General features: G+C 40.1%; 1 protein-coding gene across 1 annotated transcript in view; it reads right to left on the bottom strand.

Annotated features, from left to right (window-relative positions):
• The window catches only part of ASB13 (ankyrin repeat and SOCS box containing 13), a 519,678-nt gene that overhangs the window by 91,148 nt on the left and 413,899 nt on the right, over positions 1-14,631 (bottom strand). The window lies entirely within an intron of this gene.

The raw sequence follows: 14,631 nt of genomic DNA, 5'->3' as shown, positions 1-14,631 counted from the left end.
TACCAGAAAAGAATAAATATACATACTTGCCTGTTTCTTGTGTCAAATAATGACGTACTATTTGCAGACAACAAACTTAAATCTATACAGAATGATGTTAGAATCCTGACTTTTTCAGTGAGCGACTTGGACTGTTTCAGTCAGTTAGCCTACTTCTAACTTTATAAATCCTTTTCCCCCAAGACTTAGTTCTGCCTGAATAATACTTTGATACTGCGGTTGCAGCTGTTATCACCATAGTAACTACTTGCAAAATCAAGTTCACCTGTATTACCAAATGTTTGAATAAATAAAATAACTACACACATAAATGATTAAATATACTGGCCCACTCACCCAAAACGTAGAGAATGCAAGTGTTTTACAGGAACATAAAGGTAGGCCAGATTCATAAAGGCTACCACAAAGTACGAGTACACTCAGTCTGACGTTCCTTAGTTAATAAACAGCGCAAGTGTTGTGGCAGGGCTGTTCTTGAATTCAGAAAGTGTACATGTAGTGCACACTTTGTGGTAACCTTTATGAATCTGACCTACTGTTTCCACCCAAGCAGAAAAGTAAACATGTGGATTAGGTTTAAATATGCCATGAAAAAGTTCTTTGGTTTGAAAAAGTGCACTTATCACTTTCAAAAGCAAATGCAATAAACCCAAGAACATTGGTATAACTTCATATAAAATACCATATTATACAGGTTTTGATGCAAAAAGTGTATTTTTTTTTTTACAGTTTATTTTGTTAAGGACTCCTCCCCAAAAATCTTAGAGCTGAGAATTCAAGGCATTACACAATAAAAGATTGAATCAACAATGCCTCATAACCTACATTAATTTGAAGGCTACTATACTTACATGCTAAACAAACGGATCAACAGAAGCTTCTTATTTCCTAAAAAGGGCAAGCTGTTAACCAAGTCTTCCATATAATGAAAGTTTACACATGACCATGTAGTAGTAAAACCATAATATAAGTAAGAAGCTGCTTTTCTAAAGTTGTTTTTTGCTTAATCAGAATGCTTTGTATAAATGTGTAAATTATCACCCAATACTTACCATGATATCATTTCCTTGGCATGTTTATACAGAAAAAACAGTAAATATTGAAAGTAAAACACACTATAATCTTCTAATAACTACAGAACAAACAAACAGTCAACAAGCCATAATAATGGCCATAGGTAGATGACATCCAATTTTATTTCATAACACCTCATTGTTTTAATTTACAACTTTAACTTGAGAAGAATAAATGAAAATTAATTTAACTTTAAAACAAAGATGCTTCAGAAAATGATCAGCATGTTTACATCATCTTACAACAAGAAATCTTAAAAACTGACAAATTATTATAGCAATGTCTGCATAGAATGCATATATTTTCAATATTTTAACTGCTATGTATACTACAAATGTTCACTACCTGCTCTGATCAACTGACTCTGATGCGTACTGCTGCGGTTATAATAACTATACAGACTCTCATTCATTCACTGATTACTCACAATCCAATTTAGGGTAATGGGAGAGCCACAGCCTACTCTAGCACTCTGTGGGTACAAGGCAGAGAAAAGTCCTGGATGAGGAGCCAGCCCATGTCAGCATAAGAATACCCACACAAACACTCACACACACATACGCACAACACTTATGCAACATGGAGGATTGGCAGTTCAAAAAACGCTCATCTTTTGAAATGTAGGAGGAAAGTACAACACAACAAAACCCTCAAGTAAAGACATAGATGACAATGCATACTCTAGGCAATAGACATTGCAGATGAGATATGAAATGGAGAACTAAGCACTGTGAGACAACCATGCTAATCACGGGGCCACTGTGCACAGACTTAAGATGAGAATTTAAAGTAGCTAAAGAGAGATAATGTTGCAGTAAGAAAGTTTTGGAAGTTCTTCAAGCCCATACACTCCACCAACAAAACAGACTAGGAACCACAAAAAAAAACAACAAACCACTTCCAAAACAGAGAATTATTTAATGGTTAAGCACTTTCATTCATAAGACCTTCATCAGAACCATATACAAGTTAAAAACACACCCATTTATACCCCCTTGATGAAAATCACATGTTACAATTTCACCAATACATTTTGTATAACCTAATACATTAATGCACTACATACCATAAAACTTCAGTTTCAAAAGAGAATTAATAGAGCAAATATCATTCAAACCAGGGTGGTTACAAGCATTTAAAACCAACTGCCATTTTAATTCATTCCTTTCCAAATGCTCTTCTATAAACCACCCATCCATCCATTTTGATTTGTTCTAAAATCATAGGTTCATAGGTAGGTACTAGGCTATTGGCCCTAGGGCCTATACAAGCCTAGCCAAAAACGTACCCTGGCTTTCGCCACCCAAGAAAATTATTTTCCTATGCCCCTGTCAAGCAGAACCACAGAAGTGATCCCCGGGATGAATTTCCTATTACCCATCCAATCATCAAGATTTTTCTTGAAGAGTGCTAATGAGAAAGCTTTGTTTGACATAGATAGGTAGTCTGTTCCAGAGTATGGGAAGTCTCTGGGACAGGACTCTTTCCCTCCAGCAAGTTCTGTTTATTGTGGTGACAAGGTTTAGGTCCCTAGAGCATGTAGCTCGGAGGGATTGGGATTTCTTTAAGTGGAGCATGTCCAACAGCTCTGAGTTTGACATAGCTTTGTATGTTTTTTTTTAAACTATAATCCACTCTGCTACAGGCCCCATGAGGAGCTCAGTGTCTCTCCAACCTAACACCACTCTTTAAGTATTCAACTGCGGTACCACCTTTATCATTCTTATAAGAAAAGTGCAGTCTGGGTCTGAACTGTCTGCAAACAGCTAAAGTTAACTTTGAGTATGTGTCTACCTGTTTGAGCCAATATTCATTTTCCCCTGGAGAGCACTCTGCTTTGGCTTGTAAGCAGCCCCCCACCCCACCCCACCCCCACACACACTCACACACTCATCTTCCTCTTTCTCTCTTATTCCCTCCTGTTAGCAAATAGTATCCATAATTGATCAATACTGTGTGTTTGTTAATTTAAACTGAGACCACAGTAGCCTACTGATACAAGGTTATCCTGTTTTTCCACCTGAGAAATGGTTAAGAAATGACTTACAGTTTCAGAGCAGTCCTTGGTCAATTCTGATTGTTCCTTAAAAACAAACGTGTCTTTGCTTTGGCTCATTAGCAGCAGTACAAAAGAAATGCCTGCTCACACCCTTGTTCTCCCCCTTCCCTGTTTATTACCTTAAGACAATCCCAAAGTTAATAAATATTACCTGTGGCAGGCACCATTTTTAAAACTACAACCACCCTTGTCACTATCATATGTTCATTTATCAGTTAACTCTGTTACCTGATTGTTTCTAGCCCCCTCATAAGAGCAACTAACAGGGTCTCTACCCACTTCCTTCCCCACCCTGCCCCCTATTCCCTCCCACCCCCAGTGGTCTCACCTTTATTACACTCACAAACCCCTCCCATCTTTCCAATAGCCAACCACAGCACTAACCCAACACTACCCCCTCCATCTTCCCACTACTATCACACCTCCTCAACTAACATGTACAAGCATACCTTACCTATGCTACCTGCATGCACACTCCTTGCATATCTTACATCCTACCAAAGCTCCATCATTCCCCCACTCAACCACTACCACTGTACTACTACTCACACCACCACTCATGTCTCACCCTCACTCAGCTCCCCTCCCACCAACTAAAGAACCATCCCTATGCAACCCCCACATATTCTACCAACTATATTACTCAAACATAAAGCATCCCTACAACTTAACATAGTAACACTCCCACCTTACCTATTACCCACAGAGCACAATCATAAAGTTTCCCTTATAAACACACATTCAAAAACTGAGAAAACTAATAACCTCATGCATATCAAAACTAGCCCTAAGTGGAGACATCCACCCTAACCCTGGCCCTACCATCTCCAACCCCAATCCTCATAATCAGACTAGAAACCACAACTTCTCCCATATTACAGCCAATAGAGAGCCAAGTGACTTCCTTCTACTAAGCCTAAATATTAGAAGTATATCCAACAAAGTCCATGAACTCCATGCCACCGTAGACTTGTACTCCCTAGATATAGTCATCCTGACAGAAACCTGGCTAAAACCTCACATTACCAGTGAGCAAATACTCCCTACCGGTTACGGCATACTAACAGTAGACCAGCTAAACAAGAAAGGAGGCGGTGTAGCTATAATATTTAAACAGCATCTAAACATCCAGATCTTAAAATCATCAGCTCCACAAATAGGCAATGAAGAAATAATATATACCAACCTCAAAATACACCAAAACAAAACCATCAACATAAATGGATGCTACTTCCCACCTGGCCAAACAATCCCTCCACTAGAAAACCCCCTCAGCTGGTCTACCCACCATCTCCCCCAAGAAACTATCATTTTAGGTGATTTCAATATTGACTGGCAATCCTGCTCAGGCAACCATCCAACCCATCATATCAACCTTCATGGCTTCACCCAACTAGTCCAGTCACCAACCAGGATAAATAAAAACTCTAGCAAGCACACTACCCTGGACTGGATACTAGTCAGTAAGAGCCCCCAGTCATATATAACAGGCTGCTTATCAGATAGCCTCACAAAAATACCTATACCAAGCTAAACCTGTCATCTACCGTCAAATACATAAAAAACAAAACTTTAACCCACTCACATTCATCTCATCCCTCAATGAATGTAACTGGCATCCTCTAAAGTACCTCAGTCTTGATGACGCAGTTGAATTTTTTAATACTACCTTCCTAAGCACCCTTAATTAACATGCCCCCACATAAGACTTTCCAGAACCAAAGCACAACCTTCCCCATGGCTACACAAAACCACTAAGTCAGAAATGAAAAACAGGGATAAAGCCTGGGAGCACTGGCGCAAAACCAAAACCCCCTCAACTAGACAGAAATTCCTAGAACTACGCAATAGAGTCAAAAAGCTAATAAAACAGGACAAATTCCAATACTACCAGTCTGCACTAGACTCCTCCCAACATAGCCCCAAACAATTCTGGTCCTCCATAAACTCCATCCTCTAACATCCCTCACTCCTCAGAAAATATTGCTATTTCATTCAACACACACTTCGCACAAACCATACTATAACTAGCTAAACAACACAACCCCCTCCCCTCCAACCCACACCTTCAACTAGTAATCTCCCCACTGCCTTCTCTTTTTCTCCTGTACCTACCTCCAACATAAAAAAACTCTTAACTAAACTTAAGCCCACCAAATTAGCAGCAGACAACCTCTCAAGTGAATACCTACAAATCACAGCTGATGCTCTGGCCTACCCAGTATCTATCTTGATTAACCGATCTCTGTCAGAAAGTTACGTTCCCACACTGTGGAAAGAATCACATATAATTCCCCTCCACAAAGGCGGACCCTCCACAGAACTAACCAATTAGTGCCCCATAGCTATTCTCTCTCCACTCTCCAAAATACTAGAGAGATGCATACACTCTCAGGTCTCAGACTACCTCCTTACTAACAACCAACCTCCTTTCCAATACTCAGCATGGTTTCCAACCAAACCATAGCACCACCACTGCCTTACTCTCCTTTACTAACACTATCCTTCAGCATAAAAACAATGGCCATCTCTCCTCTGCTACTTTCCTAGACCTTTCTAAAGCATTTGACATGGTCCCACACAAACAACTCATCTCTGTCCACAACAACCTATCCTTCTCTCAATCAGTCACCAACTGGTTTCAGAGTTACCTGTCTGACCGCCAACAATCCATTGTATGACAAAATGACATATCTCCCCAACTACCTGTCTCCATAGGGGTTCCCTAAGGATCCGTCCTTGGACCCCTTCTCTTCTCTGTTTTCACCAATAATCTAGCCTCTGCCACCAAACATGGTACACTCATACAATACGCAGATGACTCAACCATCATCTGCTCAGCCCAGTCCCTACCCAAACTGCAAAAAGTCACACAGGAAGCCTTTTCCTCTGTTGAAACGTGGTTATCCGGTGCCCAATTAATACTCAACCCAAACAAAACTAAACTATTCATCTTCCAACCCACCAAACATACTCAAAACAACTCTCACTTTAACATCACAGCAAAAGACAACATCACTATATACCCAAATGAACACACCAAATTGCTAGGAGTGGAAATAGACAATAAACTAAAATGTGGCATTCACATATCCATGACCATAAAAAAAGTCCACAAAAAACTAGGAGCGTTATACAGAAATAAGCAACTTCTCAACAAAGCAGCAAAGATTTCAATAGCAAATTCCCACCTTATCTCCACCCTACGTTATGCCTCTCCAATATATACCAACCTAAGGCAATGCGAGCTAAACAAGCTGGAGACCTGCTACAACAAAATTGCCAAATTCACCAAAGGGGCACCCTACCTCACTTGCTGTACTGGGCTGGCTTGAGCTCCCTCACCTCCTTCAATGGTATGAACTTCTCACTCGCCCACATACTAGTAAACCATCCGCTAAATGTCCCATCCCTCCAGAATCTACTCCAACCCTATCGCACCACCAGACTACTAAGGTCCAGCAACAAAAATCACTTGCAGATCACTAAAGCCAATAACTCTGCTGGTGAAGCACTATTCTCTTGCACCATAGCCAAATTATGGAACTCACTCCCACCAACAATTACCTCCATACCATCATTCACCCACTTCAAAACTTTAATAAAAGCGCACCTAAAAACATGCTGGCTATGCCCTTGCAAATCCCACTCAAATATCACCCACCCCATCCAACCACTACCTTTCTTTCCACTCCACTAACTACCTTGATTACAGCAAGCTCAGATGCTCATAAACCTAGTACTTACTATACAGCAGGAACTTCTTATTGTAACATTTGTTAATGTCTGTTATGTATTTCACAGATAAAGATTTTAGTTGTCTACTGATGTACTATGTTCTTCATGTGTAAATATGTTGTAAGTAATTGCTATGTTAAATTGTTAATCGCTATGTAATCCAATGTAACTACTGTCTGTTTATTTTAACTGTGGAGCTTTTCTCCCCGGGCCTCCGCTGAAAATGGACCTACGTCCAGTCGGACACTCCCGGTCAACAAATGTAAATAAATAAATAAATGTTAGGCAGAGATTGCCTCCGAGTAGGCGATATGCGACTGACTAAAGCTGGAGTTTTTTTTAGACTGTCTGCGTAAGGCATCTGTTTGAGGCCAGTAATCCTCTTTGTGAGGTATTTTTGCGGCCTTTCCAGTTGTTGTAGATGTCTTGTGAGGTACATACCAAAAGGGGTGCTGTACTCTATAACGGGTCTAATGAGTGATGAGTAGAGGGGAACAATGACCTCCTTTTTTCTGAATGAGAAACCTTTTGTGATGAGGTGTGCCACATAGAAGGACTTCCTGACCACTGCGGCGATGTGATTATCAAAGGAGAGACTACTGTCCATCTGTGTCCCAAGGTCTCTTATCACACTTTCAGTGTTAAATAGACTACCGCCTATGTGGTACTTCATGGGTACAGAGTTTTTACCAAAGGGGATGACAATGCACTTTTTGGCATTGAGCTTGAGACCTTGGCTTTGACACCAGGCATCTGTCTCAGTGAGGCTCTTTTGTAGGATGTCCACATCATTAGGAGTTTCCATTACGGCTCCTAGTTTGCAGTCATCTGTGAATTTGGTTAGACAAAGACCTCCTGTGTTAGCCTGTACTTCAGAGAAGTAGATACCAAACAGGAGAGGACCCAGGACTGAACCCGTGTGGTACTCCACTTGTCACTGGTCTGAAGTCTGATTTGGAGTCTGCTATTTTCACAGTGTGGGTTCTGTCAGTAAGCCAGTTGGCAACCCATCTTGTGACATAGGGATTTATACCTAGTTTAGTGAGTTTATCTACAATTCCAGAGTGGGGGATGGTGTTGAACGCCTTGGCGAGATCTAGATAGGCTGTGTGAAATACCTTACCCTCATCTATGGCTTTGGTGACTTTTTGGTTACTACTTCAAAGAAGTCGATCAGGTTTAGGAGACATAATCTGCCTTTTACAAACCCGAACTGTGTGGGGTCCAGAGTTTGGAGATCTCCAATGTCTTTGTTTATGAGTTCCATGATGATACGTTCCATGGCCTTGCAGACCAGGCTTGTCAGGCTAATAGGGCAGTAGTTCCCGGGGTCTGTTGTGGCCCCCCCCCCCCCCACTTTGTGGAGTGGGATAACCATCACGGTGCGCCATTCAATGGGCACAAAGCCTGAGGTGAGGCTATGATTGAACATGGTACTTAGGTGGGGTGCCAGTTCATTCTGTAGTTCGTGTAGAAGGCGGCCTGGGATATTGTCAGGTCCCATGGATGCTGTGTTCTTGGCTTTGGAGAGTGAGGATTTTACCTGTTTAGCCGTGATTACAGGAACTTTGCATTCTTCTGGTATAAAGATGGGCCCTTTAGTGGGTGAGAGAGGGGTAAAGTTAGCACTGAACCTATCTGCCAGGATGTTGGCAATATCAGTTAGTTCTGTATATTTAGTGTCATTGTGCTGTAACTCTGAGCAGATCTGAGTGTTGCCACTGAGATTCTTGACATAGTTATAGAATTCTTTGTGATTGTCTTTAGAATCAGTGGCAATTTTGTTTTCATAACTAGCTTTGGAGGATTTTATGAGGGATCTCAGCTTACTGAGGCTGACCAGAGAGTTCTTCCAATCGTGGGATTTTACTCTTTTTTGCAACAGTTTCTTTCTTCTGTTGTAGAGTTTGTTTATGGCAGAAGACCACCAGATTGGCTTCCTTTTTTTGGAGGCTAGCATCTAGGTTCTGTTAGGGATAGCACGATCCAATCACTCGTGTAAAAAGTGCTTATAAAGTGCATTTGTGTAGGATTCAGCAGTCGTACCTCTATTGTCCATCTGCATGGGTGTAAAGACGTTTGCCACTTCTTTCTTAAGAAGCGTGAAGTTGGCTTTGGAGAAATTCTTTACGGTTGTTTTCTAATGGGGGGGTGGGAGCGAGATGTGGATGTCTAGGGTGATTAGCTTTGGTCAGATCTGACCAACGAGGAGCTGACCTCTGGTGTGGAACACCGGTCACCCATGTTGTTGATTACCAGGTCTAGGATATTGCTGCCCCTGGTGGGGGTGTGGATAAGTTGATCCAAGGTGCTGGAATTAATGATTTTCAGAAAACGTTGAGCAAAAGAGTTGGTGCATGAGTAGTTTTCCCAGTTAATGGTAGGGTAGTTGAAATCGCCCATTATTAGAGTGTTGGGTTGTACCTTAATATTTTCCAGTGTATCAAGAAAAGAGGAGTGGGAATCCTGCGGCATGGTGGGGGGGTCTGTAGCAAGCTACAATCTGGATTGCAGTTTTGCCCAGAGTTAGTTGAACTTGGATAATCTCGGCTGCATTATGCTGAGCAATTAGCTTGAAGGTGTGGATATCCTTAATGAATATGGACACGCCTCCACCTTTAATGTTTCAGTCCGGGTTTGGTGACCGAAAGGTGTGGTATGAATAATAGCCTGGTAATGCAGGGGTTCTCTCTGGAGCTTTGAACCAGGTCTCTGTCACTGCACAGATGTCAATGTTCTCCATTTTAAAGAGTGCCTCGAGTGACTGCATTTTGAGGTTTAGACTTCTAGCATTGAGTAGCATTACCCTCAGATTTTGCTTGCTTGTACCTGTTATGGTGGTGAATTGTCATTTGAACCTTGCCTAAAAAAGGCACTATAGGGGTGGCAAGAGCCTTTGCCAGTATCCGGAATCCCAAGGGCGACAGGTGCAGGCCATCTCTGGCAATGCAGCGTGGTCTGTCGATCATGTCATCCCAGGCAAACAGACACTGGATTCCCTTAGAATGACACCAGAGGCTTAGCCAATTGTTAAAGTCAATCATTTTGTCCTTGTACTGTGATATCGTTCTGGGTGATGGCAGGATGCTACCCAGGGCTAGGGTCACACCTGCCAGGGCTACAAGATCGGAGATCTCCTCCATGTCTCTTTTCATGTAGTTCAGGGAGGTACGTCTCAGGTCATTCACACCAACATGGGCAATGACAGAGTCATATTTGTACTTGTTGTGGAGTGACCCGAGTGCGTGCGTTATTTGGCAGATCCTGGCACCTGAGAGGCAGCTGACAGTAACTTTTTCCTTATTTAGCCTGGTGAGTGGAACATCAGTGTGCCTGACTAGAGAGTCACCTATGACTAGAGTGTTAGGTACGTTATGCCTTATGGGTTGTAGTTGAGTGGCACACCGAGTATGTGGGCTATGTGTCATTTGGGTTGTGTTGGGGGTGGAGGTTGCTTGCATTTCTGCTTTGGAGGTCTCAGTTGTTTGGGCAGATTTTTACTGACAGCCTCCACGAATGTAGGTGTGTGTTTTGTGCTTCTGTGTGTGTGTGTTTTGGTGGTGTAGGTTTTGAGAGACTATGTGATGAGTGTGGTGCAGTGCAAGTGTTTACCTTCTCCTCTTGACTCTAGTCCAGTCTTCGGTGAAGAGAGCTTTGCTTCAAGTTTGGCTAAATAAGTGCATCTCTCACAGGTCATAGTGTTGGGTGGTAGGAGGAGAGGGTTGTCTGTGTACATGAGGCAATTGCTGCACTGTCCCAAGATGCCCAGATTCATCAGGCAGACAGGAGAAAACACCGGGAGCTGACCTTTAGACATGCCTGAATAGGTGCTTGTTTATTAAGTACTACATACTTTTTTCCTCTAGACAAGTGAGGAAAGTTGAGTGCTGTAGTAATTTGTAACTTATTTAGTGCTTACAATGAGTTCTGAACAAGTGCTGAGCTCAAAGAAACAGATTTGAGTGCTAAAACTAAAACGCTGGCTAGCAGCAAGGTAAAATTTGAAGAAAAGACTTTATGGCGTGAGTAATAGTTTAACCCTAGTTAAGTGTGTGTGTGTGTGCGGATGTGTACACTGGGAACATTATATATGGCAATTTATGCAAGTCAGCATGTAGGGAATAAAGAAAACTGCTTCTTAGTCTTTTTCAAAGTTGAGAACTGGAAATTTAGTTTGATGGCATTGATTTTATAGTGCAATATTTTTATGATGCGTCTTTCAAGGAGATAACTGGTCCTAAACATACTCTGATTCTATGAGTGAGATTCTCTCCATAATTACTAGGACAGAAATATGCAAGATGAGGAGTTTCTCCAAGTATGTATGCTTATGTGTGTGTGGTGGGGAGGGGGGTGTTATACCTTTAAGGCCTAGATTTTGTTAGTTTTTTTTTCTTTTTTCGTTAAGGATGCATTTAAAAGATTTGGGGTTTTCCTAACAGATTGACATGGTAAATATGTATGGATTAAATGGAATTAATCCGAAGTTTTACAGTCTGTAATTACCGATTCCATATGTACATTTCGTATAACTTTACTGGGCCACAATAAGTCTACAAAAAAAGACTGGTCCCCTGTAAATATTTGACAATCCAGGTGATATGTGGACAGCTTAGAAATATGGTTTGGAGCTGAAGACTGGTCGAGTATAAAATTATACCATCTTTCTCCAGGTTTTTTGTGTACACAGGGTCCTGGCTGGGTTCAAGACTTGTCAGTGAAATGCATGGTGGTAACACAACATTTTATTCTAGCAACTTTGCAAAATTATACAAGCAATGTTTAAAATGTGCCCCAGGTTTTTGGCCTTTTGCCCCCCCCCCCCAAAATAAAATTGAAAATAAGTGCGAGAAGCTGTGCAAGATGCTTATGGCTTACACTACTGTCATTCTATTTTATAGTGTGGGTGTGGAAGTAGACTTTTATGATGGAAATGTTCCGAATTGGGCAGTTTGTCATTATTGGTTCATGCATTTTGTTTCATTAACTGATGAAAAAAGCCACAGCCGAAAATACGGAACCACCGATTTTAATACTTATTTAAATGCTAAAAATAAAAATACGTTTTTCATCCCACTTTCATGTAGGACTTCTTCAGAAAACACACAATGATAAAATTCAAACACTTGCATTTATACAAAACTGTTTAAAAACGGTTTAAAAAGCGAGCCAAACGTCCATTATGAAATCCCGTCCTGTAGCAACCCATCCGGACCACGAATTTAAATTTAAAGTGATCCAGCAGGTTCAACAAGATGAAAGAGGGGGGCCACATAATTTACTACTGGAAAAAATGGAGTTAATGTGGCAGATAAGGCTCAATGCATTTGTGAATCCAGGATTGAATGACAAATGCTCTATAATGTGCCTATTGAGGTTGAAAAGTTTGGAAAGATAAAATGATTTGATGGAAAACAACATGGGTTGAGTTAATATAATCAAGTTAGTACATTAAAGTTAGGTTAAAGTGGAACATATTGACAATAAATGTTGGATTTTGGTGGTATAAGATTGGTTTCATAAGGAGTAGTGACATATATGAGATATGAAATCTAAAAGTTATTGGGTTAGATGTTATAAGTGTGGATAGATGCATGTATAAGATGAGAGTGAAATATATGTGTGTATATATATATATATATATATATATATATATATATATATATATATTTTATTATTTTTATACATATATGTATATATTTTATATACATAATATGTAGACATGATAGCTATAAATAGGGTTTAATGATATATACACATTTAAATGGGAAATTAGTAAAGTCTTTCAAGGTTTTTAGCGGCATGTTCCTTTAAAAGGAATGGGATTTCATAATGGGTTGGCACACTTTTTAAACCGTTTTTAAACAGTTTTGTATAAATGCAAGTGTTTGAATTTTATCATTGTGTGTTTTCTGAAGAAGTCCTACATGAAAATGGGACGAAAAACGTATTTTTATTTTTAGCGTTTAAATAAGTATTAAAATCGGTGGTTCCGTATTTTCGGCTGTGGCTTTTTTCATCAGTTTGAGAAATTATAAGTGGTTTTGCATTTTGTTTCATTGCCTACAGCCTACCGGAAAAATGTTCAAACAATAAATGTAAAATGTGCTCTAACAAGTGTGCTGTATTGTACAAGGAATATAATTTAATAAAGTCAGGAAGGTGTATCAAAGAATACATGTATGTTTTTTTTTGTGTGCAAGGGGCCAATGATTTGAAAACAGCCCAAAGGTAATCTTTATCCACTACTGGGCAGATGCATTTTCTTTGGATGTGGTGTGGGTTTCAATGCTGTTTCAATGAATGTGAGTTTCAAGAGCAGAAAAGTTTTAATGCCAAGTCTGCTTTCATTGTGAGACAGTGTTGTTTAGCAGATGTCTATTGGTGTTTGTGCATTGGACTGTAAAATGTAAAAATAAAATCCAAATAATCATTGCAGAAGTAAAGCAGTATGAACACATTAGTGTTTATGGTAAATGGGGCGAAGTAGCCAGGTAATGGGAAATTGGAATGGCTGCAGGGGGACTCTGGTGCCATATTTTGGTCGTCTGTTCTTCGGTTTGCATTTGAAAGTTGGTATCTCACAATTCCATTGGAGTGGGTGGGGTTACATAATTATGTACGCAAATGTTATGTTAATCAGCGTACAGATTTGTACCTATTTTTCATGGGCCTTGTCCAGATTTTTGATGTTTCCAGGTGGAGAGGTATGCCTGCATCAACATATCATCCAGTAATAAATCAATGTTACGAAAAGCCACATTGATTTCATTTCTAGAAACCTCACAATATTTATCACTAAATAATAAGGAATTCATATTATTAATTTAATCAACCGAATTCATAATGACAGCCCCACCCCCTTTATCGGGTTTCATAACCCTTATACTATGATCATCTATAAGTTTGTTTAAAATGATCCTTTCTGCTGTAGAGACATTATGATATTTAGTCATGCATTTCCTATCTAGGATATGCCGTATTTCACTCTCACATAGTTTTTCAAAAGTCTGTATAGAGGAATTTAAAGGGGAATTAAATATATTAGCACAATGTAACCTGTCATTACTAAACACATTATTCACAGTTGTATTAGGAAATAATATTTTAAAATTCAATTTGCAAGTGTATAATTTTAAGTCACACAAAGTTTGAAAAATACTGGCCCATTTGGCTAGCACAAACGTCATTTCCTTCGATAAAATATTAGTACAACCGATGTTTAAAGATTTACTAGAATATTTGTATAATTTGTAATCACCGGTATCATTCAGAATAATAGTTAACATGGGAAATGGTGTAAGTGGAATTACTCCAGTTGTTTGACCAACACACAATTCCCCAGAACAATCAAATGCATACAAAGCGTTTACAGCAATGTCCGGTTCAATATTGTGCAAGATCAACTCACCAACTATTTCAGGTGACATTTGTTGCACAACTTCAGTCCCATATGATAAGGTAAATGGGCTAACTTCCACTACTTCACCGGAAGTCAATACCCTAGAATCAACAGTTGAATATAAAAGGACATTTAAAACTGGACTCCGCTCTGTTTTGTTCAGATTCGGCTCCACAGCTATCTCCTGTAATAGTTGTTGCTCCTCTTTGGTCGTGTACACAGTTGGACGTATGCATTCCATGAATCCTGTTGCTGCCATGAAGACCGACAATTCCATTGGTTCTGTAACCGCTCTTACCTGCGCGGTCCCTCTACCTCTAAAGGGGCAGCCACATTTGAAACAACGGAGGCGTTCGTG

This window comes from Protopterus annectens, chromosome 11.part0 (assembly GCF_019279795.1).
Source record: "Protopterus annectens isolate FY-2018-M chromosome 11.part0, PAN1.0, whole genome shotgun sequence".
Lineage (NCBI taxonomy): Eukaryota > Metazoa > Chordata > Ceratodontiformes > Protopteridae > Protopterus > Protopterus annectens.
Note: the sequence above shows the minus strand (reverse complement) of the source record. Positions and strands in the feature narration are given on the sequence as shown.